This window comes from Cydia splendana, chromosome 2 (genome assembly GCF_910591565.1).
Source record: "Cydia splendana chromosome 2, ilCydSple1.2, whole genome shotgun sequence".
In the NCBI taxonomy this organism is placed as follows: domain Eukaryota; kingdom Metazoa; phylum Arthropoda; class Insecta; order Lepidoptera; family Tortricidae; genus Cydia; species Cydia splendana.
This window is the reverse complement of record NC_085961.1, coordinates 6897458-6921371: the sequence shown is the minus strand read 5'-3', so window position 1 is coordinate 6921371 and position 23914 is coordinate 6897458. Positions and strand designations below refer to the sequence as shown.

General features: G+C 36.6%; 1 long non-coding RNA gene across 1 annotated transcript in view; it reads right to left on the bottom strand.

The window, feature by feature from the left end:
- Positions 1-23914, bottom strand: part of LOC134802917 (uncharacterized) — a 428476-nt gene that overhangs the window by 133978 nt on the left and 270584 nt on the right. The window lies entirely within an intron of this gene.

Genomic DNA, 23914 nt, shown 5'->3' with positions numbered 1-23914 from the left:
ATCAGCGTCAACTGACCGACTGAAACTGAACATTACTGATCAAAATCACTAAAGGTCGCTTTCTACTTTAGCTTTTAACAACAGAAACTCGCTCAACACTTCTATACAGAAGTAAAACATCTCAAAATAATCCCAACGAAATGGGAACTGCTCACCAGATTAATAAAGCATGATGCACGCGACCAAGTCAAAGGTGGTGGTGGTGAAGTCCGACCCAAGCACGAAGGCTGATGCTTTCCGACTTGCAGTTGCCGTTGCTGCGGCAGATGGCGAGATGCACGATGTGGTTCATCATCTTGATCGGGACACTCTTGACAGAGCGGTGGTTCATCATAGCTGGCTGTTACTGAAATCATCATTTGCACGGTATCAGATTTATCTTTTATCATGTATGCAGGCTAAACTCAAAGGTTTATTAAATGCAATGTAGCAGACAAAAAAAAACATGTTTCCAATGTATACGGGACTTCAAAAATCTCAGAATAAAATTTAAACTTCAACGAGTGCGTTTTATTTCATTCTATGAACAAACAAACATGTGTTCCAAAAATAGGTAACACGGTAAAATGGGCCAATACGAAAAGTGACAGCTAATTAGTTACGTTAGACTGTTATGCTTCGCCATTACACTGAAAATAAAATTCACTAATAAACAATTGGAACGAAACCTGTCCTTTTATTTCCAAATCTCCAGAACAGACGATACTGCACAGCTGCTTCTGTGTTACAGGTGTGATGGCGTCTGTAAGTTGTCCCTGCTCAGGTTGCAGCACACTGTAACATTAATTTTCATATGCGTAGCTCATGCTTTCATAGTATGCACGATTTGTGATCTATCACGGCATTACGGGCAATAATTTGTAGCAATTTTACTAATTACTAAACGCATAGCATTGGCAAATCAGCAGGATCAATTTCTAACGGTGCATTGTATTTTCATGAAAAAAAAATATTTTTTGAGGGTAGATGCACAAGTGAGCGATGAAATAATATCACGTCGTGATAGCCGATATTTGGTTGTAATTAGCAACATGGATTTCACTTCAAAATAATTCAAGATCACTTAGATTTAAATGGATTATAAAAATTAATTGTATCTTCATAAAAAAACAATTATTGAGGGTAGATTCACAAGTGAGCGATAAAATAATATCACGTTGTAATAGCTAATACTCGGTTTTAATTAACAGTATGGATTTCAAATCAAAATAACTCAAGATCGCTTCGATTTAAATGGATTACAAAAATTAATTACAAAGAAACTTAACGATCCCAGAGATGACGTTACGTCACAACCGTTATGCTAGACTGCCTCAATCATAATTCACAATTTCACAACAATTCTCACGAAATAACAATGAATTACACTCACCTTTCAATAAAGGTTAGACACGTGAGCTTACCATTACCACGTGTCCAGATTATGGAATGTAGGTCACCAAAACACACGAAAATACACCACGCTCCCAGGTGGCTGTGTAAGCAATACATCAAACTTTGCATTCATCCCACTTGCTGATGTCGAATACCGATGGTCCTAAAAGCGGTGGGCGCGTGGGGTAGTATCTCGATGTATTACTTCACAGCTAAACCAGTATGCTACCATGCTACCAGTGCATGAAATAAACCTTAGGACTCGTTAACCATACTAGTGCCTACTATACTTCAGTACTAAATGTTTAAAAGAACTAATTGCTATTTTTAACTCAAGGGAGCGATATGAAAGTAAAAAGAAACCGTTTAAATCTTTATTCAAGTCAAACTAGGCCGGCTCCAACCCTACGCCTCTAACATGAGAAGATTTAGCCCTATATGGGACCGGCAACAAACTCAGAGGGACAAATCTTTTCAAAACAAGTTAAAACAACACATAACACATCATTTCTTTATTTCACAAAAGTAAGCTTCTAATGAAACATAAGAAATCAAAATAACACTTGAAATAAAACACTTAGCTAAATGGTTAAAGAACGCGGGATTCTATAAGCTATCAGAATAATCCTTCAGGTATAAACCTTCAGGAACGTAGCGAGTTAGGCACGAGGTTGGCTAACGAGTACGTCCGATCTCTAGCGCGGTCCGATCAAGAAGAACTACCAGCGGCGGAGCCTCTCCGCTCCCGCCTCAGTCAAGTTGGCAAACCTGCTCGACCAGTCTACCAACATACCGACAAAAACGCCAACTCGTGCCTACGCTCACTCGAGAGAAACCTCTCGACGTTCCAAAGCCTTCTACCTGTCATCTTAGTTCAACAACACGCCAATAGATGGCGTTACTCTCTACGCAACTTTATTTCAACAATGCTCCAATAGACGGCGTTACTCTCTACACAACTATTTTGTTACAACCAAATAATACGTAGCTCAACATTGCTAATCGATTTTATACAGGCGTCTAAAATAATGAACTATAACGCTGCAATAAGTCTTTCTGGTGTCAGGTTCCGACATATATATAATGTTATAAACATAAACATGCCTTTTATTTAAATCAATTGATAATACCACAAACAAGGGATAATATTTGCATCTTGCATATATTTCGTGATATGAAGATAACAAATATGTTTATCAACAGAATTACTACCTACCAATACCCGCCAGGTTAAACCGGTTGTCAACTTTAGTTCCATTGGTACACAAAGACGGCGCCACTAGTATAAACGTATAAACGGTTGGGGACATTTTTTTGTATGGAGTTACCGTTCTTCTCCTAGTGAGTATTATATTCTTTGGTTTTGATTTGAGAGTTTATTAGGGTAAGGACGGAGTTTCATTATATGTTTAAAAACATGAAAAAATAATGATAATGAGCATGTATTATTAAGGTTCCGTACCTCAAAAGAAAAAACGGAACCCTTATAGGATCACCCGTGCGTCTGTCTGTCTGTCTCTCCGACCCCCCCCCCCCCCCCTCCCGTATCTCCGAAATTACTGGTTCTAAAATTTTGAAAAATATACACAAAATAGTTATTTACCTATAGATGACAGGAAAACCTATTTCAAGAAATGTGCAGTCAAGCGTGAGTTGGACTTAATAGTTTTTGATCCGACCCCTACGGGTAGATATTTCATTCACGTTCCACATAAAAAATATATTGTTAAAAATTGGGTAATGTACGGAACCCTTGGAACGCGAGTTCGACTCGCACTTGACAGGTTTTTTTATATAGGTTGAAAATAATATTTTCCTAAAAAGGCACCCTTCAAAGTTTAATATTTCTCATAATTTATTTGGTTTCATGGAAACTTTACAGTCCAAACTTTGAAGGATATTTTTAGGGTACCGTACCCAACGGGTAAAAACGGGACCCTATTAATAAGACTCTACTGTCTGTCTGTCACCAGGCTGTATCTCATGAACCGTGATAGCTAGACAGTTGCAATTTTCACAGATGGTGTAAATATTTCTGTTGCCGCTATAACAACGAATACTAAAAAGTATGGAGCTCTCGGTGGGCGAGTCCGATTCGCAAATGTCCGGTTTTTTAAGGATAATATGTTTGAGTAGATATAACCACGTGCTCATTATTTTTTCTAGTTCTCAGAGATATAAAACCAAACCAGTCATTATTTAGCCTGAACAAAACTCTCTAGAAAAGTTAGAGGGTGTAGTCACTTTTCAGTACTTTGGAGGACAATTTCTCTTAATAGGTTGAGAATGGACAGCTAAAAAATACGTGTCTATTATTTTAGACTACTCTCTAACATGTATCAAAATAAAACAAATCGGAGCCAGACAGTTTAGTCATTTGAATCTGAATAGTGAATACACAAAACTATCGCTATCATAAACACTCTGTGAAATGAGAATTTATCAGGACATCGTTACGTTAAATATATATTATTCTGTAGTGTAAGTTACGTACATAGTTAGTAAGCCTTACACTCAAATCAGTGGCTCATCCGTTATCCAGTGTATTTCTTAGAATACTCTTATTTTTTGGCCATCCTGTATGCATAGTGTATAGATACACATTTTCGCATTGTTTGTAATATGTACAATAACAATGATGCAGAAAGTGCAAACGTAAAGTAAATTTAGACGTCGACTGTACACCAGTTATATTGCACTAAAAGCACGGACTATTGAAGCATTAACCTGAATCTACGATGCTAATTGTGTAGTATCCAAACGAAAGAATCTTTCGTATTTCAGCCAATTGAAAATTCATAGTTCTAGAGCGAAGTTGCACAAATAAAATGATGAAAGTCACGTAGCATGGTTCCGTATGAATTTAGATTTGCTTGAAAATTGCCCGAGTTGCTGTCATATGTTGCAACATATGACAGCAACTCGGGCAATTTTCAAAGTTGTTGTCATATGGTTTTATTGACGCTAATGGGTCATAAGAGAATTATCATTATGGGCAAAAAACTGCTAGTAAACCTTACACCTGGGGAAACAGTCATGTTTTTATTCGGTACTTATCACATTCAATACCACTAAGTGCTACGGGTTACGCTCGTAGCGCGTAGCCACGGTTTCGTCGTATGTAGCGCGTAGTCGCTACGAACAGTGTACCCGACAGTCGGGTTCTTGGTGTTGAATGTGTTATAATATAAAAGTACTATTCGTAATAATGGCAAAAATAAACATTGAATACTTTGATTTAAAATTATGTTTAAGGTGCCTTTAAAAATGCCGTCTTATCTTTGGTAGTAAAATACAGTTTAATTTTTTAACTACCAGGTCTATCGTCGATGGAAAACTAGCATACCACCAATGCAGTTAGCAATCCGCCTAAAACACTTCAGATTCCGTAGCCAAGGTGATAGTCGTTTATCAACGGAAAGTAAAAATGTATATATTTAGGATTATCTTTTAACTCTTCACTAAAATCGATTGATTTAAATTTTGTAGGACCAGGATCCATTTATAAACGGAAAACATATTTTGGGCAGTTGTATGTTGCAGTAAATAATATTTTTAGTACAATTTTATTTTATTGCGTCAGGCGTTAGATCAAGCTTTTGCGGAACCCAAAGACAAGACAAAACACAGGTACCGTATCCACATTTTTTCTCTCCAGCCACAATTCCCCGGGGTAGCTCGCATACCGAATAGAAATGTGTTGATTATTTACAAATAGCGTGATTGCACGATTTCTAGTCGGATATCGTCTATTCTGTTGCGATTCAGACTTTTATTGGATTTAGTGCAAGGTTTCAATTCGATTTGGTTTACAAATGGAGTGATTAGAGTGCTTTTGATTTGTTAAAAGCCGGTGAGTTCTGAGGGAGCGATACTCGATACCGATTGTTTAATCCGCTGTTGCGTTGCAAATATATTTTGGTATTTTTTTAGGTTATGTGTTATGCTTTAGCTTTTTTAGGTATTTGCATAACCTGTGGATATGTGGTTGCAAAAGGAATTTTTATTCCTCTTGTATATTGCTTTTTTTAATACATTGTTTTCATTTTGAATTTATGAATTACAGATAAGACAACAAAACTAAGTATTTGAAGACAATTGGAATAATTTCAAACTACGTATTGTCTACATTTTTCTATGTAATAACTCCATTTAAATTGTATTTTGTATTTTGACATGTGTTTTTGACATTAAAGATATTGAAATTGAAATTGAAATTGAAATAAATCATCAACCATGGAGCAGTATTTGATTTGTTATGACGTTGGCACTACTCGTATGCATCTCACGCCCTTCAATAAAATAAGTGTTGCATCGTATGGTATAGTTATGAATTTGAAATCTGATCACCGCTCATGGACGTTTGACATGACGGAAATGTTACAGTTAATAAATTACATTTTATAGTAAATAAATCACGCTCATTTAAAATAATTAGAGCTTTGTTTTCGCATAACAAAATAATAGGTATATTTACTTCCTCCTTTCTAAATTTGAGGTATTTATAGAATATCATACATCACACTTTAAGAGAATAATAAGACGACGAAACGTCTGAAAAGTACCTAAATAATACATACAGCACCCGTGTTTTGTTTTTGTGAATTTTAACGATGCTTAATCATATCCCAATCGATGAATATTAAGTGCAACATAACAAATAATCTGCAAGTAACTGATAAGAACCACCCACCGAAGCAAATTCTAATATAATTTTAATACGTCAGATAGCGTGTTCCGGAAGAGATCAACTCGACGTTTACGTTTAATTTTGCTCATGCCTACGAAGCTTATTGATTGTTTGCCCTATACTCTGTATCTTTAGGTACTTAAATAAAAGTAAACAAATAATTTGTACATTTTAGGGTAGTTATAACATTTATTGATTAACCTACAAATAAAAAACCACCTGGATCTCTCACTGAACGACCTGACTTTAACCTAGATTAATTGATCAGGTAATGTTGTGTTTTGTTTACTCTTTTTTAAATACCTAAAGATACATACTATAGGCCCCGTTTGATATATAATTACCATGAATGATAGGGTAAGCTGGTGTACAAGTCCGCGGGCGATAAGAGTCCGCAGTGTAGCTACGGACGAAACGGTTAGCTACTTCAGTTGTGTTTAGACCGGTTTTAGGCATCAGAGTTTGTGACAAAAAAATATTGAACGTAAAGTAAGTATATATGACGGATGTCCTAGGAACTCGGTTGCAAAATGATTTCAAGTATGGAAGCCAAAGAACTCGAGGCTTTTTGATATTTCCTAAATCGAGTTATTTTTTTTAAATGCACAACAGCAACACGGCAATCAGGCACCAAATGTGTAGGTACATGTGGTATAATACTCGTACATGAGTACCAAATATTCCTACTCCTAATTTACCGCCATGAACTCTGTAATTATCTCTATGAGCGTTGTATTTTTTATCGCAATTAGTTATCAAGTACGAGTGATTAATAAATAAAACCCTATGATTTTTGACGCATTAAGGTCATTACTTTTATCTTTTCATGCGGGCAGTGGGCATGAATATTTTATGGAGTAATGACTGCTTTAAGTGTTCTCTATTAATTTTGTTAAAGGTCTATATTACAACCTGAAAATATATCCATCGTATTTCAGTAGTTTTCATTATAAGGTCACATAAAGTACTGGGTCCAGTGGATCACTTAAAAGTGTTTGAAACTAGAGCGCGATTGTCCAAGTCATAGACTAGGAATCCTCTAGACGGAGTTTAGAGCAATTATTTCATAAACCGATGCTGCCAAAAATACGGGGGTGCGGGGCACAAGGTGAGCGAGGTCCCGTGCCGTGATAGGTCCGTTCAAAGACACGGACGAGCACAAAATGCCGTGTCTTACAGCTACATGTTATTACTATTTTAATATTATTATAGGCCGGTAGCTTGAACATGTCATGCTCGCTTAAAAGTCTTTGCTTACGGTGGCGTCGTTGATCGGGTCGCCACTTTCCCGAATGAAGGTTGAGGGAGGCGATGGCTGAGATACGCGTCATACTCGTGAACGGGTGCTGTTTGTGGAGACTGGTCTGTTTAAGCTAACACAAGCTATTATACTTAGTAACTTTATTTTTATTAATTAATTACAGTGAGACGCCTCATTCTGCTCTCGTATGTTTCTTTTCTCTTAATGAATGTATTAAGTATACAGGATATTGACTCTTGGAGACCCTATACATCTCTAAGGATAACTTGATAAACTATATAATCTTATAGTTCTGACACCTAGAGACATTTACACCTCTAAATATTATAGATTTTTTTTTTGTGTTTTGTATCTGTATTTTTTATGTAATGCGAGACCACATACATCTCTTAGTAATTGTAATACGTTAGATTGAATTGTTAGTTTTATTTTATAAAATTGTTGATGTTATTATTTTTGCTTGTATGTAAATTCAATGATGACGTGTAAAAGTGCCCTTGTGGCCTATTTGCTGAATAAATGTTGATGTTTGATGTTGATGTTTGGACGTCACACAAAGACACTTTCGACTCGAAAATGGAGTAAAACTACCGTATTTGTGGCAGAGGGGGTAGAGCTACTATGCTCAGTATGGAGGATGTCTTGTCTGTGGTCCAAGTGTTAACATCTCATCTCACAGATGTAAACAATCTCCGGAACATGATATCATGATAGATTCATGTCTACGCTATGATGATAATCAGTGTTTGAAACATGTCAGCAATTGTCAAGCTGACGGAACAACATAATCAACTGTAGGTAGAAAGTTTATGAATTTACAATACTTGACATCATCAACCACGGATTAAGGTGAATATATTGAACAACGTTTTAACCATTTGCAAGATACGTGTAGGCAGCATCTGAGTGAAGAGGATGCTTCTAAGAATTGCTGCTAGAAAATTTGACTTGGAAGATATTTAATACTCAGATTTTTTATTGAAAATTGTAGGTAATTTAGAGGTAGGCCGAAGCCTACCTTTAATAGTTTTTTTTAATAGTCAAACGATTTTTTCTTGATGTTTTGTTTTTTTCCGATTCCCTAAACTGTGGCTAGCTGTACACTCAACACCTCTATGAGACATACATACCGACCTAGGAATTATATTTCAGTAGCTGTCTGTAAAAATCAGTTTTATCTACATAAGTATACGCTGTCAACAATCTTGATTGGATTACCGCTGTTATATCAATAGCCATTCTATCGGGGAGCCAAATATTATCAAAGTTATTTAATCTTAAAGAACCTTTATTTTTATGTACATGTTTTGCGGGAAGCTTCTTCCCACGTAAACAATAGCTCCGAAGTAGGCCTTACGTTGGCTTCGAGACTAGATCGATCTACATTAAATATCAGTGCGAGTCATAAGCGAAAAGATAAAACGATTTATCGAAATAAAGCTCCAAGAAAATAAGTTGTCAGAAAGTTTTATTATTCCATTTCTTTCTTAATTATTTAAGCCACTTAAGTACTGCGGAAGAAGGTGCGTCGATAGATAAACTAATGGAGTTAAACCAAGAAAAGTTTGCAGAGATATTGACAGCACACGAAGTGCAGTGCACTCAAACTTCTAGGAAATTATGACGTATAAAATAACACTGGCACTGCGTGTGCTGTCAAAATCTCTGCAGACTTTAATAATATTTTTCAACATAAATAAAATCATATTCTTATCTATTTAGATGCACCTCTCAAACTAGATTAGAAAATGTTTACAGTCCGCTTTAGCTCCGTATATTTCTTAAGGTCTTTGGCGAGGAAGAAAATGTTGGCGGTGCTTTGGGACATTTCTTCCTTTTCAAATAGGTACATAAATAGGTCATAACGTGAATGCATCTTCTTTTAGAACCAACCAATAAAAAGGGCTATTCAAGCTACTACAGTGACCTAGTTAACTATTTTATTATTACTTGTATTTTTGTTTCCGCTCCTTCTCGTAATCTGCACTTCGTTCCTTCCCAGCTCCGAATTCAAGATCATACCTACTCGCAACTTTCAAGGGCGTTTTGTCTTTAGATAGCTCTTGAAGCGCGGTGAGGTTCGATTTAACCTTTAATACAAACCTATTTAACTCTAGGACAAGGACTTGAAATGTCTGTTTGTCTTTATTTCGATGATTTTTTTAATGAGTCAAATAAAGCCATGGGTGTTGCCGGGATAAGAATTTACAAACTCAGCATATTTTTTGCTTAGAATCCAGGGCTAATCTTTCCTGCCGCCAATAGAAGGAAGCATCCTTCCGACATCTTTAATTGAAACCGAGACAAAAGGTGTTTGATCTAAAAAAAACCGGGCAAGTGCGAGTCGGACTCGCGCACGAAGGGTTCCGTACCATAATGCAAAAAAAAAAAAAACAAAAAAAATGCAAAAAAAAAAAAAACGGTCACCCATCCAAATACTGACCACTCCCGACGTTGCTTAACTTTGGTCAAAAATCACGTTTGTTGTATGGGAGCCCCATTTAAATCTTTATTTTATTCTGTTTTTAGTATTTGTTGTTATAGCGGCAACAGAAATACATCATCTGTGAAAATTTCAACTGTCTAGCTATCACGGTTCGTGAGATACAGCCTGGTGACAGACGGACGGACGGACGGACGGACGGACGGACGGACGGACGGACGGACGGACGGACGGACGGACGGACGGACGGACGGACGGACAGCGAAGTCTTAGTAATAGGGTCCCGTTTTACCCTTTGGGTACGGAACCCTAAAAAGTACCTACTATTTTTGCATGGGTTCTTTTTCCTCGTGTTGTCCCGGCATTTTGCCACGGCTCATGGGAGCCTGAGGTCCGCTGTAAGCGTCAGGACCCCTGGACCACTTGAGATATTTGATGTTTAGATAATATCAAAATACACTACCTTTTTGCTACTATTTGGTACCTAACTTCAAATAATTAGTACCTCGATTGACAGCGAAAACCCGAAGAACTAAAGTGGCCATACATTCTGACGTCAGGATGTCTGGACCATTTTTTTTACATGGTTTGAGACAACACAACTTCATGACATGCTAGTAAATATTTACTACCTTTTTAGTACCTCAACATATATTTTTTTCCATCCTTTTTGGTATTCCAGAAAAAAAGTATGTTCAAAAAAGAAATTTTATATTAGGTTTTTTTTGCTATGTATAGCTTTTGTTTTTGGGGTAAGTATACATAATATATTTATGATTGTGGCTATAAAATCATACACTTAACACATTCAATACCACTAAGTGCTACGGGTTACGCTCGTAGCGCGTAGCCACGGTTTCGTCGTATGTAGCGCGTAGTCGCTACGAACAGTGTACCCGACAGTCGGGTTCTTGGTGTTGAATGTGTTAAATAAAAAGAATCATTTTATTAACTAGAATTGAAAGTAAGTACCATCGCCCACACTGGTAACTGTACATCGGTGGACCTTATGTCTTTGTAATAAGGTTCAACAATATACAGTTAATAGTGTTGTTGTTTGTACATGATTTAATAATAAAAACCACATTTCTTGGCGTGATTTTAACGCGGTTTACATACTTATACTTGTCACTTGATAGGTATTTATAAGATTAATAGTCCTTTTATTTGTATGTTCTTTTATTTTTTCGGTAGTTTTAGTTTAGTATTTTTAGTTATTAGTTTAATTAATTTTTGTTCGTCATTATTGTTTAGTTTATATTTATATTTAAGTATAGTCCGTGGCGTTCACGACAAAAAAGTGCGATTTACGGCAATTGATGATGATGGAATTTCCTTTTGCAGAGTTGCTCCTTTTGACTAACAGATTGATTTAGGAAGGGGAGCCAACCAAATTTTTCCTGCAAAATTTTGACTTAAGGGGGTGCCCCCCGAAATTTGTAAAAAAATAAGTTTTGCTGTGTGCTCAAGTTTCGTATCATTTTCGGGTAAATCAAGGATGCTAAATTCATTTCTGATATTTAATTTATACGGTTTCATAAAAATAATAAAAATAAAAATTTGCCATTTTATTTTTTTCCGAATAAATGCCTAATTTATTCTAATTTTTATATATACACATAAAATAAAAATTGCATTGAAAAGCTCTACTATTTTCGTTATAAAAAGTATACACATGGCATATTTATTTACAAAAATGTAGAGAAAAAAAAATGAAATGCAGACTTACTTTGGACTACCAGCTCACTGAATAGTATACAAAGATGAGTTACAGCTATAAGAATTACGGCGTTTCATAATGATGAGATACCCTTCAGCATAGTGAGTCCTTAGAACCCTTCGATCATTTTAGAAACGGGAGCCACCTTGATTTTTGGTGCGGTGTGGATGATTTGTCCCATACAATCATAAATTTATGAAAGCATCTGTTTAGGTTTCTGCATTAAGTTTGAAGTCATTATCGAGTTAATCAAAAGAAAAAAAAGGGAAATAGACTAATAATTACATTATTTCGTATTTTAAAGATTTTACTACCTATATATTTGTAAACACTCTTTAACATTGCTTATGCTCGTCATTGCCAAATATTTTTTTTTTTGTTCACATTAATGTAACATAAATATGCCATATGTATACTTTTTATAACGAGGAATTACTATTCCTTACTGGGCTTTTTCATGAAATTTTTATTTTTGTGTGCATATAAAAATATTCTTATTTTACAGGCTTTTATTCGAAAAAAATAAAAATACCAAATTTTTATTTGTATTTTTTTTTAATTATTTATACAGGATATAGCCATTGGAGAAACCCTGAAATCCCACGTAGGGTTACTTCTAAGAAATGCTCTAACGGTAATATTTTTTAAATTAGATCAAAAGATAAAAAGATAAATTATCAAACACAAGTTATTTCCAATAATCGACAACAAAAAGAAACATACATCTTTGGCAGTGCTTTTGACAATTTTTTTGAAAATGTGCGGCAATGGGCAATGGGCGGCATGACATTTGTCAAAAGTCAGAATCTTATTAATGTCATAAATAAAAAAGATAATCAAAATGGTCGAAGAAGGTTTCATACTATTTATTACCTCAGGATCTACTAACACATACAGGTTGCTCCAAAGTAAAAAAAATCATAATTTGTTAATTTCTTCGTAACCGCTACACCGATTATTATGATACTTTGTATACTGGTTCTAAATACCCTAATGCATATGTACATTTCGGCTTTGTCCAATGGCTAGGGACACCCTGTATGAAACCGTATAAATTAAATATCAGAAACGAATTTAGCATCCTTGTGTTACACGAAAATGACACCAAACTTGACCACATAGCAAAACTTTTTTTTTTATTAATTTTGGGGGGCACCCCCCTTTAAGTCAAAATTTTGCATCAAAAATTCGATTGGCTCCCCTTCCCAAATCAGTCTGTGAGTCAAAAGGAGCAACTATGCAAAAGGAAATTCCATCATCATCATTTGCCGCATAATTAAGTGAACACCAGGGACTATAAAATTATGAGTATTATACGATTTCTTTTTTTAAGTGTATCTTTTTTCTGGGTCGCCAAAAAAATAAAAATAAAATATATGTTGAGGTACTAAAAAGGTAGTAAATATTTACTAACATGTCATGTAGTTGTGTTGTCACAAACCATGTAAAAAAAATGGTCCAGACATCCTGACGTCAGAATGTATGGCCACTTTAGTTCTTCGGGTTTTCGCTGTCAATCGAGGTACTAATTATTTGAAGTTAGGTACCAAATAGTAGCAAAAAGGTAGTGTATTTTGATATTATCTAAACATCAAATATCTCAAGTGGTCCAGGGGTCCTGACGCTTACAGTCCGCTTGGCAACTAATCCCAATAATTGGCGTAGGCACTAGGCTTTACGAAAGCGACTGCTATCTGACCTACCAACACAGAGGGTAAACTAGGCCTTATTGGGATTAGTCCAGTTTCCTCACGATATTTTCCTTCACCGAAAAGAGACTGGTGGGTAATTCTTATTGTTATGCTTTTTTTGTGTTACATGTAAGAATAGCATATATTTTTAAGAATATAAGTAAACGCTATATCAATATACTTACTTAGCAATTTACCTCTAGTTTTAGGTCAACCTAAATGTATTGTCCTAAGAGTATTAAAAAGATATTTAAAAAAAAATTACAAGAGCGAAATGTCACGGACCGTGTTGTGTGACTTCCCCGGATTTTGTGATATTATATATATATCGAATAGCGATGGTCTCAAAGGGCGGTGGGCGCGTGGGGTAGTATCTCGATGTATTACTTCACAGCTAAACCAGTATGCCACCATTGCTACCAGTGCATGAAATAAACATTAGGACTCGTTAACCATACTAGTGCCTACTATACTTCAGTACTAAATGTTTAAAAGAACGAATTGCTATTTTTAACTCAAGGGAGCGATATGAAAGTAAAAAGAAACCGTTTAAATCTTTATTCAAGTCAAACTAGGCCGGTTTCAACCCTACATATCTGACCTGAGAAGATTTGGCCCTATATGGGACCGGCAACAAACTCAGAAGGACAAATCTTTTCAAAACAAGTTAAAACAACACATAACACATCATTTCTTTATTTCACAAAAGTAAGCTTCTAATGAAACATAAGAAATCAAAATAACACTTGAAATAAAACACTTAGCTAAATGGTTAAAGAACGCGGGATTCTATAAACTATCAGAATAATCCTTCAGGTATAAACCTTCAGGAACGTAGCGAGTTAGGCACGAGGTTGGCTAACGAGTACGTCCGATCTCTAGCGCGGTCCGATCAAGAAGAACTACCAACGGCGGAGCCTCTCCGCTCCCGCCTCAGTCAAGTTGGCAAACCTGCTCGACCAGTCTACCAACATACAGACAAAAACGCCAACTCGTGCCTACGCTCACTCGAGAGAAACCTCTCGACGTTCCAAAGCCTTCTACCTGTCATCTCAGTTCAACAACACGCCAATAGATGGCGTTACTCTCTACGCAACTTTATTTCAACAATGCGCCAATAGACGGAGTTACTCTCTACACAACTTTATTTATTTTGTTACAACCAAATAATACGTAGCTCAACATTGCTAATCGATTTTATACAGGCGTCTAAAATAATGAACTATAACGCTGCAATAAGTCTTTCTGGTGTCAGGGTCCGACACGGCCGTCCTGCGCTACACACGTCCTCGTGTGTGGGTGTATGCATTTGATTCTGTAACAAAATACTCAGCACAGTATCTCATCGCTCGGTCATTCCTGACCCACAATTTAGGGGTTGTCTATTGTTTGTCCGAAAATTATATAAAATAATACTCATATGCCCGAATTTTACTTGCCCGAATTTCATTTGCCCGAATTGTTTGTTTACCATAAAAATTATGTGACATACTCTTTGTTTACCCGATTATTCGATTCCAGAACGTACGAGTGCCATACGTGTTGTTGTCCATATTATTAATTGTAATAATATTATTTAATAGAATATTTAAACGCCATACTAAATATGGTTTTTCCCCGAATCCATGCATGCAAACAATGCATTTACTCACTATATTCCTGTAGGCGCTCTAAAAATATTTATAAACTTGTAATTATTAAACATGTGGTGGGTATGCATTACATTTCGTAGGCGATATTAATTGACATTGATATGTGCTTGGTGCAATAGTTCGCTGTTGAGTTAGTGTTGAAAATGGATATAAGTAATGTTTGTCAGTTATTTAAAACATCAAAAGGTGGTGTGAAGCTCAATGTAAACGGTTATTCGTACGAGAAAAACAAAAAAGTGAAGTCGAAGTTTTACTGGGTCTGCGAATTACGCAAGGAGTTAAATTGCAATGCGCGAGCAATAACGTTGTGTTCCGAAAATACTGAAAATCATACGCTTGTGAAAAGTGATACTAATCATAATCGTGTACCCGATGCCAACAGGGTTATTGTCGCAAGCTTGAAAAATGACTTAAAAAGCATTGCGGCAAATGATCTAAGTCAAAAACCTTGCCAAATTGTACAAAAAGCTATAAGTAAATATCACGATCAGCCATTACAAATGCCATCTACAAGTGCCATGAAACAGATTGTTTACCGCGAAAAAAAGAAGCATGTACATGTATTTCATGAGCCAACTGATATTTATTTTATGCTCAACCATGACAAATTGAAATTAAATGGCGAAAATATTATTATGAAAGACGAGTTATTTAAGAAAAACAAACGCATCATAATTTATTCTACACGGAAAATGATGGCATTTTTGTGTCGATCTACATTGTGGATTCTAGATGGTACATTTAAAATCGCACCTACACAATTTCTACAGTTGTATGCTATTCACGGAAACATTATGAGCAGTAGGACAACCACAGTACCGCTGCTATTTGCACTGTGTACGAACAAGGATAAAAACACATATAATGAACTGTTTCAGTTCATCATAGAATACAGTAATGACAATAATATAACATTAAATGTTCAGAATTGTATCATGGATTTTGAGTTAGCAGCTATACAATGTCTCAGATATCATTTACATGAAATAAAGTTGAACGGCTGTCCCTTTCATTTAGCACAAATTATTTTCAGGCAAATACAAAGTAATGGGCAAGCTGTAATGTATGGAAACAATATTCGTTTCGCTTTGGAAATGAAGTGCTTGCTGGCCTTGTCATTTTTAAGCCCAAGCGAAATACCCGAATATTATAAGGAGTGGGTGGAAACTATATTGCCAGAAAGTGTGCCGATTGCAACATGGTTTGATAAGTATTACATTTCTGGTGCTGATAATAAACCTCCGCTCTTCTATCCTTCGTTCTGGAGTATTCTTGATATTCATAATGGTGGTCTTCCACGAACACAAAATTTTGCCGAAGCTTGGCATAATCGAATTAATACATTAATGGCGAAATCCCACCCCGGTTTTTATTTTTTCAGCACAGAAATAATGAATGAGGCGCATAAAGTATCGATGGACATAGAATCAATTCTAAATGGTGAACCAGAAAAAAAAACGAAAACAAACATTAAATCGTACAAATAAAATCAATGAGATATTATCTAACAAAAACGAATATACAAAAGAAGAATTTTTGCGTGCTTTAGCATCGAATTTGTATCTACACTAAGTGATTTCGTTGCGGTGTATACCGGTTGCGTTGATTGTAACACTACAATAAATACATTGATTATTATATATTAAAATTGTTTTTATTTGTAATACCTACCTACCTGTCACTAGAATTCTGGCATACGATTACGATTACGCAGTCGCTTTCGCCCTAAGAGCCGGAGCAAGGCGCGCAAAAAAAAAGACCTAACATCGAAGTCTAAGGCGGGAGCTCCGCTTCGCTTCGCTCCCGCCTTAGACTTCTGAACCTAACCTATCCGAGTCGGAGTGCCCCGGAAAGTCTTGCTTGCTCGCTTCGCTCGCGCGCTTGTTCGCAGTTCTAACCTAACCTAACCTACTTTCTGGTAGCCGTTTTATTTTGTAAAAAGAGCCGGAGCAAGGCGCGCAAAAAAAAGACCTAACATCGAAGTCTAAGGCGGGAGCTCCGCTTCGCTTTGCTCCCGCCTTAGACTTCTGAACCTAACCTATCCGAGTCGGAGTGCCCCGGAAAGTCTTGCTTGCTCGCTTCGCTCGCTCGCTTGTTCGCAGTTCTAACCTAACCTAACCTACTTTCTGGTAGCCGTTTTATTTTGTAAAAAGAGCCGGAGCAAGGCGCGCAAAAAAAAGACCTAACATCGAAGTCTAAGGCGGGAGCTCCGCTTCGCTTCGCTCCCGCCTTAGACTTCTGAACCTAACCTATCCGAGTCGGAGTGCCCCGGAAAGTCTTGCTCGCTCGCTTCGCTCGCTCGCTTGTTCGCAGTTCTAACCTAACCTAACCTACTTTCTGGTAGCCGTTTTATTTTGTAGGAGGTCACAGTTCTAACCTAACCTAACCTACTTTCTGGGAAGCAATTTGAATGGCAAATTATATTATGGCTAGTGATAATTATGGCTTACAATGATGATGACAAATGATATTATTGAAATTGATTTTATGGGAAACAATGTTTCTGGCACGTGACTAATATAGTAAACAATAAGTATTGCATATGTATATTATGGGAAACAATATAATGGCTGTTGACTATTATGGCAAATGAAATTATGGCAAATGAAATTCTGGCAAGTGGGTGTATACCCAATTTAGGTCTCTCTCAAATTACTATTAAAATCAAACTTTGTTATCAATCCAACCAGAAAAAATGATTGTTCAAAATTACTTTAACAATCCTCAATTATCTAGTCAAAAATAGTCCATCGAGCAACGACTTAATAAAGATAATCAGTAATCATCGCCGCTATCTAGCGGATACACTCCATTAATCATCGCCTCCATCTGGCGGATACTCTCAAATTTATGTGAAAACAGAACAATCTCAAACATCAAAAACACAAACCACAACAGCTCTAATTCATTGCTCGACAGTATCACTACTATTGTCATCAATATCAATTTACGGGGAAATTATCTGGCATTAAAAAAAAACTAAATTTTTGTAAGACATTTTAAAACAAATAACATTCTGATTTGATAATGCCAATTTTACTCATATGAACACAGTACATAAACAAAACAACACCAGTCCTTCGGTGCATTGCCAGTCCTTCAGCAGATACCAGACCCTCGTCAGAAGTAACCATCTCAGCCGCGTAAGTGCTACTCCTCGCAAAGAGCATTCTGCACATAAAAAGCAGACCACGTGCACCTCTTACATGCTCCGGCATTTCTGATGCGGTCACTAAACAATACCCAGTCCATCTAAAGCAAAACAGTAGTGCCCAGTCCATCGGGCGTGCCTTCAGTCCATTGAAAGCAAAACAGTAGTGCCCTGTCCATCGGGCGTGCCTTCAGTCCATCGAAAGCAAAACAGTAGTGCCCAGTCCATCGGGCGTGCCTTTAGTCCATCGAAAGCAAAACAGTAGTGCCCTGTCCATCGGGCGTGCCTTCAGTCCATCGAAAGCAAAACAGTAGTGCCCAGTCCATCGGGCTTGCCTTCAGTCCATCGAAAGCATGACAGTATTGCCCAGTCCATCGGGCGTACTTTCAGTCCTTCGAAAGTACAAGCTTTCAGTCCATCGAAAGCAAAAACAATGTTAAGAGTGAATTCCAAAAAGAAAATAAAAACGGTTCTTTAAATCATGTTACTCAGAACCATTGGTACTATCAGCGTCAACTGATCAACTGAAACTGAACATCACTGATCAAAATCACTAAAGATAGCTTTCTACTTTAGCTTTAACTGCAGAAACTCAGCTTTCTACTTTAGCTTTAACAACAGAAACTCGCTCAAAACTTCTATGCAGAAGTAAATCCTCTCAAAATAATCCCAACAAAATGGGAACTGCTCACCAGATTAATAAAGCATGATGCACGCGACCAAGTCAAAGGTGGTGGTGGTGAAGTCCGACCCAAGCACGAAGGCTGATGCTTTCCGCCTTGCAGTTGCCGTTGCTGCGGCAGATGGCGAGATGCACGATGTAGTTTAACATAGCTGGCTGTTACTGAAATCATCATTAGCACGGCATCAGGTTTATCATTTATCATGTATGCAGGCTAAACTCAAAGGTTTACGAAATGCCCTAGTAGTGGACACTAAAGACATGTTGCCATAGGATACGGGACTTTCGCTCAGAATAAAATTTAAACTTCAATGAATGCGTTTTATTTCCTTCTATGAACAAACAAACACGTGTTCCAAAAATAAGTAACACGGTAAAATGAGCCAATACGAAAAGTGACAGCTAATTAGTTACGTTCGACTGTTATGCTTCGCCATTACACTGAAAATAAAATTCACTAATAAACAATTAGAACGAAACCTGTCCTTTTATTTCCAAATCTCCAGAACAGACGATACTGCACAGCTGCTTCTGTGTTACAGGTGTGATGGCGTCTGTAAGTTGTCCCTGCTCAGGTTGCAGCACACTGTAACATTAATTTTCATATGCGTAGCTCATGCTTTCATAGTATGCACGATTTGTGATCTATCACGGCATTACGGGCAATAATTTGTAGCAATTTTACTAATTACTAAACGTTACAGGGTAACGTAAAGTAAGTAAGTAGTATTACATAATCCTATGCATTGGCAAATCAGCAGGATCAATTTCTAACGGTGCATTGTATTTTCATAAAAAAAAAAATATTTTTTGAGGGTAGATGCACAAGTGAGCGATGAAATAATATCACGTCGTGATAGCTAATACTTGGTTGTAATTAACAACATGGATTTCACTTCAAAATAATTCAAGATCACTTAGATTTAAATGGATTATAAAAATTAATTGTATCTTCATAAAAAATCAATTATTGAGGGTAGATTCACAAGTGAGCGATAAAATAATATCACGTTGTGATAGCCGATATTTGATTGTAATTAACAAGATGGCTTTCACATCAAAATAATTCAAGATCACTTAGATTTAAATGGATTATAAAAATGAATTGCATTTTCATGAAAAATCAATTATTGAGGGTAAATTCACAAGTAAGCGATGAAATAATATCACGTTGTAATAGCTAATACTCGGTTTTAATTAACAGTATGGATTTCAAATGAAAATAACTCAAGATCGCTTCGATTTAAATGGATTACAAAAATTAATTACAAAGAAACGTAACGATCCCAGAGATGACGTCACGTAACGACCGCTATGCTCGACTGCCTCAATCACAATTTTATTCACAATCTCACAATAATTCTCACCAAATAACAATGAATTACACTCACCTTTCAATCAAGATTAGACACGTGAGCTTACCATTACCACGTGTCCAGATTATGGAATGTAGGTCACCAGAAATACACCACGCTCCCAGGTGGCTGTGTAAGCAATACATGATACCTTGACAATCCCACTTGCTGATATCGAATAGCGATGGTCTCAAAGGGCGGTGGGCGCGTGGGGTAGTATCTCGATGTATTACTTCACAGCTAAACCAGTATGCCACCATTGCTACCAGTGCATGAAATAAACATTAGGACTCGTTAACCATACTAGTGCCTACTATACTTCAGTACTAAATGTTTAAAAGAACGAATTGCTATTTTTAACTCAAGGGAGCGATATGAAAGTAAAAAGAAACCGTTTAAATCTTTATTCAAGTCAAACTAGGCCGGTTTCAACCCTACATATCTGACCTGAGAACATTTTGGCCCTATATGGGACCGGCAACAAACTCAGAAGGACAAATCTTTTCAAAACAAGTTAAAACAACACATAACACATCATTTCTTTATTTCACAAAAGTAAGCTTCTAATGAAACATAAGAAATCAAAATAACACTTGAAATAAAACACTTAGCTAAATGGTTAAAGAACGCGGGATTCTATAAACTATCAGAATAATCCTTCAGGTATAAACCTTCAGGAACGTAGCGAGTTAGGCACGAGGTTGGCTAACGAGTACGTCCGATCTCTAGCGCGGTCCGATCAAGAAGAACTACCAACGGCGGAGCCTCTCCGCTCCCGCCTCAGTCAAGTTGGCAAACCTGCTCGACCAGTCTACCAACATACAGACAAAAACGCCAACTCGTGCCTACGCTCACTCGAGAGAAACCTCTCGACGTTCCAAAGCCTTCTACCTGTCATCTCAGTTCAACAACACGCCAATAGATGGCGTTACTCTCTACGCAACTTTATTTCAACAATGCGCCAATAGACGGAGTTACTCTCTACACAACTTTATTTATTTTGTTACAACCAAATAATACGTAGCTCAACATTGCTAATCGATTTTATACAGGCGTCTAAAATAATGAACTATAACGCTGCAATAAGTCTTTCTGGTGTCAGGGTCCGACATATATATATTTTTTAATATGAAGTGATTTTGCAATAATTTATATCAAATATAAAACACTAATCCCTGTTCTACAATAACACTGTTTAAAAATTGTATGGTTATATAACGACTTTATATAATTTTTAACAACATACATTTTGTGATCAGTATTCGTGTCACCACCGCGTGTGGTAATATAATCATGCGGTACTCGGTAGAAAATTATCTTTACTACTGGCATCCTTATTAAAGTTTTTTTAGAACAGCAACACTGTGTTGTTGTCAAGTTTGCAATTGGCTAAAGGGAGAAGTTTTGTCGAAAATTATTTATTTGTGCTCATTTGCAAAAACGGTCAACCTTAACGCGTCACCGCCGTGTTTGAGTTTTAAAAGTAAGTAGCAGTTTCACGTTATTGTTGGTAATATAAGATATACCTCATATATTGGAGATGAAGCTTATTATTTAACATTTGCAAAATAAAAGGAAATGTTTATGTAATATCGAACATGTCCCAAATTCTCACGACCGTGGCCTCAAAAATCTGTCACCGCCACGGAGTTTTGAGTCCACGTTCGTGACATATAGACACGTGGTCGTAATATTCTTAATTCGTTTGATTAATTTAGAGGCACATGCACTCTTCAGAAATGGATTTTTATTAGCTACAGATTATTTGCTACAATTGCCCGACTGCCAAAGCGAAAAAATGTTTTTCGCTTGTATGTATGTATGATGTGTATCGAATTCTTTGTCACGCTCTACAGTCTTTATAGTTTGACGGATTTCAACGTATGAGCTGTCATTAGGTTTGTCGTAGTCATAGGAGTGACTTAGGTTATGTTAAAATTACTATATAAATCCAAATAGTCGAGTTGGCCGCCAAAATGCCGAAATGTCACGACTGAGGGACACTTTGTCACAACCGTGTTTATGTACTAATTTTATTTACCTTGCCTGAGGGTTTTAAGCTTCACCATATGCATCAAAAAATTGCTTTTTGTATGTACTTTTGATATATGTAACAATATGTAAAAAATAAAAAACAAATTAAAAAAAAACTTTCTGGACACAATTTAAGAATCACCCTGGTAAATATCAAACGATATTTCGTACATAAGTTCCGAAAAACTCATTGGTACGAGGCGGGGTTTGAACCCGCGACCTCCGGATTGAAAGTCGCACGCTCTTAACGCTAGGCTACCAGCGCTTCAGTAAGGCATGATTAAAAAAATAAAACTCATGGATCCGCTTCTAACATGTTTTTTAATTGTTTCCACTCTTATACTAGCAGTTTCAATCTTGATACTAAAAAACGCTCCAAGTTTCTTATAAAAAAATCAGTTTACAATTTGTCACACCCATAATAACGTGAATAGAATCAGGCGTTATTTTGTGGAAATCCATATTAATTAAAACCAAAATATTACTTTGCTAATCCGCGAAAAGATTACACTGATTGACTAGCACGTTATCTTTTCGCGGATTAGCAAAGTAATATTTTGGTTTTAATCCATAATAACGTGACGTAATGGAATGGATTAAAATTGTCACACAACATTTTTTAATAGCTGAATAGAAAATAGCCTTTAGAATTTTCTCTAAGTGTCCAGATCTGTATAAAATATTTTTGCTTATTCATGATGTCCTGTAGTAAGAGTAAAGTGTTAAAGTTATCATAAAGCGACCGTAAACCGTTGGCTCGATGAAAATATGATAAAACTAACGCTGAATATTAAGCCTTATTTATAGAGCCTTAAGAACGTATGCGTTGCGCCCGCACGTTGTGCAAAATATTATTACTGGTGACTGTACCTACGCGCAGAGGCGGTTTGAGGTGTAGACTTCAAAATGAGAAATAAATTTAAATGTATTAATATTAAGCAGCAAGTGGGCATTAGGTTGGCAGATGAGAGTAAGTTAATGGATAACATAAAATTATGTAGCTATATATGAAATATTACATACGGTATAAAATAACGAGTATTACCGGGAAGCGAACTTTTCTTGAAATATTGAAATGAGACGTACCTAGAACCAAAACCTTAACTTCATTGAATTTGAAACTTAGAATGAATTTTCTAAGAAACGTTGAGTAGGAAGGAGTAGATATAAGTTTAACATTGTTTGAAATGATTGAATTTCTGAGGCCTCTGAAATGTAATACCCCTTTTCATATTCCAGGAATTTACAAGCTAGGCTGTGAGCGTCATCGTGTTCCGTACATGTATGTTCATTTATTCCCTCATAACTTCTAAAGTGCCTACCTACTGACTAAAGTTCTACTTGCGTTGCAGGTTACCCGTCTATAAGTTCATATCTATAAAAACTTTAAGGTTGATTGGTTTAAAATTCCAAAATCACTTTCAAAAGTAAAATTCCTAGCTACCTACCTGTACCTATATCGTGAATATTTTTTTCTGCTTATATCATTATCACTACTACTACTACTACTACTACTACTTTTGGAGCGCTGGTGGCCTAGCGGTAAGAGCGTGCGACTTTCAATCCGGAGGGCGCGGGTTCAAACCCTGGCTCGTACCAATGAGTTTTTCGGAACTTATGTACGAAATATTATTTCCTATTTGCCAGTCGCTTTTCGGTGAAGGAAAACATCGTGAGGAAACCGGACTAATCCCAATAAGGCCTAGTTTCTCCTCTGGGTTGAAAGGTCAGATGGCAGTCGCTTTCGTAAAAACTAGTGCCTACGTCAAATCATGGGATTAGTTGTCAAGCGGACCCCCGGCTCTAATGAGCCGTGGCAAAATGCCGGGATAACGCGAGGAAGAAAAATATCATAATCACT